This window comes from Ictidomys tridecemlineatus, chromosome X, assembly GCF_052094955.1.
Source record: "Ictidomys tridecemlineatus isolate mIctTri1 chromosome X, mIctTri1.hap1, whole genome shotgun sequence".
Taxonomy (NCBI): Eukaryota; Metazoa; Chordata; class Mammalia; order Rodentia; family Sciuridae; genus Ictidomys; species Ictidomys tridecemlineatus.
In genome coordinates, this window is record NC_135493.1 from 91,977,891 (window position 1) to 91,985,924 (window position 8,034).

An 8,034-nucleotide genomic window follows, 5' to 3' on the forward strand; every position below is an offset into this window, starting at 1 on the left:
ATGCCAGTACTTTCCTGTTTATTTTCACTGTACTTTCTGTTCTATTCCATTGATTTGCCCATCATGTTGTAACAGTGATCCACTTTATGCTTTGAATATAGCTCTTGCTGCTCTGCCACTGAAACATTTTTAAAATGAACACCTTTCTTTCTCTTCCTTTCTCCCTGACCCTCCCTAATCTGTTCCCTGCCCTAATCTCAAGGGAAACAGGACCACCTTTATTCCCCATTTTAGGTAGATTTATGTGTCCTTGAGTACAGAAGGTCTCAGAAATAACTATCACCCAAACTAACAAGTGAATTACAACTACAACAGAGAACATGTGGAATGTAGTCTTTGAATCATCTCTTTACTTTTATTTAATTATTTATTTTTTATTTATATATTACAGTGGAATGAATTACAACTCTTATTACATATATAGAGTTCAATTTTTCATATCTCTGGTTGTATACATAATATATTCACACCAATTTATGTCTTCATACATGTACTTTGGATAATAATGTCCATCTCATTCCACCATCATTAATTACCCCATGACCCCTCCCTTCCCCTCTCACCCCTCTGCCCTATCTAGAGTCCGTCTATTCCTCCCATGCTCCCTGCCCCTATCCCACTATGAATCGGCCTCCTTATATCAGAGAAAACATTTGGCATTTGTTTTTTGGGGATTGGCTAACTTCACTTAGCATTATCTTCTCCAACTCCATCCATTTACCTGCAAATTCCATGATTTTATTCTCTTTTATTGATGATTAATATTCCATTGTGTATAGATGCCATTTTTTATTCATTCACCTATTGACGGGCATCTAGATTGGTTCCACAGTTTAGCTATTGTGAGTTGAACTGCTATAAACATTGATGTGGCTGTGTTATGCTGATTTTAAGTACTTTGGATATAGACTGAGGAGAAGGATTGCTGGGTCAAATGGTGGTTTCATTCCCAATTTTCTAAGAAATCTAAAAGCCCCTTGTTTCTGTGGATAAGCAGAATCACAGCCTGTGAGACAGGAGTCCCTTGTGCTTGCTTCTCTTTTGCTAGCAAAGCAATAATCCTTTTTTTTTTTTGTAGCAAAATTAGTGACCTGCAAAGGGATCCAAGAGCAGCAATCCCTCTCAACTTTCTTGAGCAGGCCTGGCACTCCAACAGCCTGGTTTCATGCTGAGGATGTAAAGCGAACTTGTTGAGATCCATCTGGTTGAGTTAGGAGATGGGTGAGTTGACCTAGGGTCAAACCAGAAGAGTTATTCCTGTAAGTAAAGGAAGGGATTGAGCGGGTAAGCTCCCCTAGTGTACACACAGAGACCCTTGATTCTGCACATCTAGTTCCACAAAGGGGAACTAGATGTGCAGAATCAAGGGATATCTGAAAGGAAAGTGAAGAACAAGAGACAGGTAAATGTGAAATGAAAGACAGAGGCCGGGCAGAGATACACAATAGAGTTTATTTGTCAGAACTGACAAATAAAGGCCTTCTCTCTATAAATGGAGAGAGGCAAAACAGGCTTGAGTTCTGGGACTTCTAGGGGGTGAACTCAGGAATCAGAGCTGGTGGGGTCCTAATGCAGGCAGTTAGGGGTTGTGTTGGTGTGAGGGAATGGTGAGCCTTTCTCAGAAAGGCCCTTGGGTGGGAAAGTGAAACTCTTTCCTTAAAATGGGGGCTGTCTCTTAAGATGGCCATCCAGATGCTAAGCAAGGACTTTATATTCCCCACTTTTTTATTAGGCCCCTTAGGGAACAGGGACAGATGCAGGTCAATCTTCTATAACTTCTTTCTGCTGGGAAGGGGCAGCATTTGCATCCCTTATTAGGGGCACCGGATGTCATTGGAATGATGCCTGCCGGAGGTTGAGTGGTGGTGGAATGCTGTCCTGGTGCCCCAAATTTTGGTGAGGGATTGGTATTCCTGTAACAAAAGCTGGTTTATAGTTTAATTAGAGATTTTTTGGATCTGGTCTTGAACCAATCTAATGACACAGCGGGGGGGGTAGCGTTAAGAGAAGGCCTATGACAAGGAGAGGGGTCAGGAAAGGAAGTGCCCACTGGAGGTGGGGGTTACTTAGCTGCCATCTTTCAGTAGAAGAGAGCTGCTGTTTCCAGTGTTCAAGGTCCTGTTGGAGTTGTTTTATCTTGTCCTTTACTATACCAGACTGATTGACATAAAAAATAGCATTCCTCCTGTAGGTACAGACAAAGTCTGCCTTTTTTGGCAGCAAGATCAAGGCTCCTTCAATTCTGCAGAACCTCAGCAGCTAAAGAATCAAGCTAGGATTCTATGCTTAGTTTGGTTTGAGTTAGATGCTGTAGGTCTCCTAGAAATTGGAATGGTAACTCCTGGTATTGGTACCCCTGGGAGGTGAGTGCAGAATAAGGGAGGAGGGCAAAAATGAAAAGGGGAAGGATGGTACTCATGGTTCTGCAGTATCCTCGTGGTCCACAGAGACTGAAGGAAGATGGAGGTTCCAGCCTTGGAGAAACACAGCTTGAGAGGGCCTGTGGGTGTCACTGTATAAAAGATCAGAGAAAACTATTTTAAATGGGAGTTATGAACCCAATATGGGATGTCCTCAAGGCGGGCCACCAAGGGAGTGGTAAGAATGACCCAAAACGGTCCAGTCCATTTTGTGGAGAGTTGAGAGGAAAGGGGGGCTTGTTGGGGAGTGGTTAGAAGTGTCTGTCTGATAGAATTTACAAGGTGAGATTCCAATGGCAATGGGAAGCTTTGAAGCCTGAAGGAGATCGGAGATAAAGGGGGCATTAGTAATTGAAGTTCCCTTGGGGTGGTAAGGAATCATGCTCCTTCCGAATAGCAGAGTGAGAGAGAAGTATGTGGAAAGGGTATTTGGAGTTAGTGTAGACATCGAGGGAGGCTCCCTTTGCCAAAGTGAAGGCTCTGATGAGGACAACAAGTTCAGCCTGCTGACTGGATGTATTACTGGGGAGGGGAACCACTTCCATAACTGAGGGTTAGAGAGACAGCATACCCTGCCCGACCAACTCCCTCCTGAAGGAAGGAGGAGCCATCTGTGAACCCTGTGTATGTTGCCTGGAGCAAGGGCCTTCCTGGATGTGGGAGGGATGTGGAGGAAGCTCCTCCAGAGTTTCAGTGCATGAATGGGTAAGAGGAGAAGAGGTGGAAGAGTCCTGAGGAGTGGGGAGGAGAGTAGCAGGGTTTAAAGGTGAGCTCATGTGGAAAGTAAGATGGGATTTTCCACCAGAGAAACTTGTGGAGATAAAAGGTGACGGGGGGGGGGGGGGGGGGGTAAGGAATGGAAGCCCGTGTAGGTGAGGAGTTCCTTTAGGGGATGGGGAGCCAGGATGGGGAGTGGGGCCCCAAAGATGAGTTTCTTTGACTTGTTAATGAGTAGAGAGGCTACTGCTTACTTTCGTTCATAGGCAAGGGGCCCATCCCCTAACAGTAGGGTTAAAATCCTTGGATAGATAAGCCACAGGGGCAAAGGTTGGCTCCAGCGTGTGTCTGAGGACCCCTAGAGCAAATCCCTGCTTTTCAGCCACGTAAAGATGAAATGGGCACGTGAGATCAGGGAGTTGGAGAGCAGGGGTCTGGAGGAGGGCCTGCTGGAGCCTGGTAAAGGGCTTTGTAACAGAGTGCAATAGGGGTTCAGAGAGTGGGCCCCAGGCCGCATCATATAGAGACTTAGCCAATATAGAGTAGCTAGGAATCCAAGCTCTGAGGAATCCTGCCAAATCTAGAAAGGAGAAAATTTCTTCCTTAGTAGAGGGCATTAGTATATTAGTGATAAGGCCCTTTCTATCAACCATAATGGCTTTGTGTGTAGGGGTAAGGAGGAGGCCTAGGTATGTTACCATTGCCAAGGAAAGCTGTACCTTGGATGGAGAAACCCTATAGCCATGGGCAGAAAGGAAGTTAAGAAGTTTACAGGCATCCTGGTGACTGACCTCAAAGGAGGGACTGCAAAGAAGGAGGTCATCAACATACTGGAGCACCCTAGACTGAGTGAGATGTATGGATGCTAGGTCCTTAGCCAAGGTCTATCTGAAGATATGAGGCCTGACTTGGAACCCTTTGGGGAGAATTGTCCACGTCAGCTGAGTGGAGTTGTAAGACTCAGGGTCTGTCCATGTAAAGGTGAAAATATCTTGAGAGTCATAATGGTGAGGAATAGAGTAGAAGGCATCCTTCAGGTCTAGTACTGAGAAGTAAGAGGTCCCAGAAGGAATGGTGGAGAGAAGGGTATAAGGATTGGGACCACAGGATGGATTGGGATGACCACAGAGTTGATGGAACGGAGGTCTTGGACCAAGCAGTAGGAATCATTAGGCTTTGTTATTGCCAAGATGGGGGTGTTATAAGGGGAATGAGTAGGTCTAAGGAGTCCATTTCTCAAGAGGTCTTGAATGATAGGCTGTAAGCCCAGGAGTTTTGTTGGGAGAGCAGGTATTGTGATTGGGCCAGAAAATGGAGGGGGTCTTTGAGACGGATGTGAATGGGCTCATGGTGTGAGGCAGTAGAAGGACTAGAAGTATCCAAGACAGTAGGGTCCACCTCAGAAGGGAAAGGCACTGGAAGACAGAATAGAGGATGGTGCTAAGGTAAGGGTGAGGATTAGGGCAGCGGCAGGGGAGTGTGGATGGAAGCATATATGAGGGGAGAAGGAAAGCGTAGCCCCCAACTTTGTGAGGATGTCCCTTCCCATAAGGGGAACAGGGAACTATGGAATGACCAAAAAGGAGTGAGTAAAAGTTAGAAAGGCAAAAGCTCAAACAAGGCTAGGTGTCTAAGGGCTGGTAGGGTTTACCCTCTACCCTGACAATAAAGGTCATAGAATGAGCAGTAGGCCCCCAGAACTCCTTGAGGACTGAGCATGTAGCCCCGGTGTCTAGGAGGAGGGAGACAGGCCTACCTGAAATACGCAGAGTTATCCTGGGTCCCCGTGGAGTGATGGTAGTGGTCAGGTGATGGGGACCTGGGCCTCCCCAGTCCTCTGTAGCCAGTCCTAAGAGTTGGAAAGGGGAACTAGAAGGGCCAGATGCCTGGGGACCACTATGGGCTTGGGGACAGTCAATGGCCCAGTGTCCCTTCTGATGCCATTTAGGACAAGGGCCTGGAGGCTTGTGAGGCTTAGGACATGTACGGGCCCAGTGACCCGTCTGTCCCCATTTAAAACAGGGTCCAGGCGGTCCCAAGGGACCCTTCCGTGGGCCAGTGGGACCAGAGACAGATGCTAAGGCCAGACGGACAGCTTGAGTGAGCATCTGATATTTCTGCTTCCAAGCCTTCTTTTCTCTCTCATTATACAATTTAAAGGCCATTTCCAGAACTCAGCTTGGGGAAATAGGGGCCCCCTCTCCAGGTGCCTTAGTTTGGACTTAATGTCAGGGAAACTCTGGGAGAAAAAGTAGGTCATTAGTAGCTGTCTCCCATCTGGAGTGTCAGGGTCCAGATTAGTATATTGTAATAAGCCTTGGTCAGGTGGTCTAGAAATGTTGAAGGGTTTTCATTCTTATCTTGGAAGATTTCCTGGAGCCTTTCATAATTGATAGCCTTATGGGCTGCCTTTCTAAGTCCTGCCATGGGGAAAGTAATGAATTGGTTTCTACTAGTTACTCCTCTAGGCAAATTATAATCCCAATTGGGGTACCTATCAGGGACTGCTTCAGCGCCAATCAGATGGGCAGGGGAGTCTGTTGTACCTCATCAGCATAATTTCTATCTTCCTCCCAAACACACCTGTGCTCCTCAGGCAGGAGGGTGTTAGACAAGACCACATGGACATCATGGAATGTCAAATTATATGACTGAGTCAGATATTGAAACTCTTTGATACATGTGGTGGTACTTGAAGTATAGGACCCAAGCTGATTTTTCAACTGTGAAAGAGCTGACAAAGAGAAAGGCACATGAACCCAGATTACGTCTACTCTAGCCACCTCGAGTAGGAGGGGAGAAGGGCAGAGGGGCCGAGGGGACAGATGCTGCTGAGACTATGACACCAGGAAGAGATACACACGAGAGTTTATTTTTCAGAGCTGACAAATAAAGGCCATCTCTCTATAGGAAAGAGAGGCAAAACAGGCTTGAGTTCTGGGACTTTTATTGGGGAGGCTCAGGAATCAGAGCCTGATGGGTCCTAATGCGGGCAGTTAAGGGTGGGGTTGGTATGAGGCATTGGTGAGTCTTTCTCAGAAAGGCCCTAGGGCAGAAAAGAGAAACTTTTTCCTTAAAATGGCAGATGTCACTTAAGATGGCCATCCAGATGCTAAGCAAGAACCTTATAACACCTGTGGCATCACTGGTGTAGAAGTCATGGTTAAGTGGAGTTGGGAACTTAGGGGAATTTTCCCCCAATCTGTTCTGTTTTAAAGGTTTTCCATCTGTTGGCCATGGGTTGGGGGGTCCTCTCTTTATCTGTCTTTATGTTTGTATCTGCTTGTATGTATCTGTTACTGGTCCTTTAAGACATAGGAAATACTGCATTGATCCTATAGGTAGTTTCATAACAGTGGTCCACTTTATTTTTTGAATGTAGCCCTGGCTGCTTATTTTAAAAGGCACATGTTTTTCTTTTCCATTTCTCCAAAGAACAAGATTACCTTGAGTTATTTATTCTCCACAGGAAGGAGATGTCACCAGAAGAACTAAGAAGTGACTATCTCCCAAATTAACAAGTGAATTTCAATACACCATCAGGGCTTACCTGGTATCCCCTGTCAGGGCACACGGGGAATGCAGCCTTTGAATAGTTTCTTTAAAAAGCCCTCTGTTTTCCCTGATGAGCAGAATCACAGCCTCTGGGACAGCAGTCCCCTGTGTTTCTCCTTTGCTAGCAAAGCAATAAAACTTCTTTTTCCTTTTTTTCAAAACTGTGTCCTCATTATACGATTGGCATTGGGGACAGGGACTGAGATTTCAGTAACACTGGGAAAGATCTTGGCTGGATAGGCCACTTATAAGTATAAATCTGTCTAAGAAAAAGATAATATTTTACTGTAACAATGCATCCTTTGAATGGTTTTCTGAATTATTATATAATCTTAGAGTTGGAGTTGGTCTGTCAGAGATAAAAGTAAATGGAAGAAATTCTGTATTACAGGCATGCATGCAATTGCATACTAAGGACTCTAAGCACTCAAAAACTAACTTGAGGGTGCAGAAAGGTGCTGCCTCCATTGTACAAGTATTACAGAGTCTTCTGAGAAACTGAGGTGATGCAAAGACCCTCCCCCTTTTCAAGCCCCAATACTTGACCAAGTCAGGAAGATTTCAGACACATTACTCAGAGTGACAGAAATGAATTATTGAAGGGATAGGAAAAGGGGAAGTGGACATTCTCAAGGGAGAGGCAGTGGGTCCTCTTGGAGAAGAGAGGGACACTGTACCTCTCCTGCACTCCAGTTTTATTGGGGGTCCTACTAGAAATCTTTGCCAAGGTCCACCTCTTCACTTTTGACTGACAGTAAGATGACATCAGACTTGTAAGGACCCACTGGCATGGCAACTGTGGGTCACCTTGGTCCATGCTGACTGGTTCTAATTGGATTCTTAATCATCCATTCTTATAGATTTTATGGTTAGGAGGGACTATTTTTGTCTCCTAGGTTTTAGGATCTGGTCACAAAAGTCTCCCTCTTCAGGGTAACTTGGGTTTTGCTTATCAACATTATTTTGGACCTGCATTTCTCCAGCAGTTAACAGTTTGCTGAGGAATGTGACATATCCTGTCCACTTAGGCTAGGTAGGGCTATAGGTAAATTGGTTCTTGGAAAAGAAAGCATGTGAGGGTCAGCACAGAAGGCCCATTTTATAAAATTATACTTTTAACATCGTGTTCCTAAGATCCTCATCGGTCCGTCCCCTAACACGAGGATAGCAGGACACCAGAAGAAAGGGTTAAAAATATTTAAATCCTTTTAACCTAGTGCTGACAGTCCCAGAACTGCATCTCAGCCTGGCCCCAGGCAGCTGCAAATCATCCAGTTGTGAGTCAGAGACACCAGTCCTGGGCTGAAGGAAAAGAAAAAAAATCTAGGAAAGCTGCCTAGGC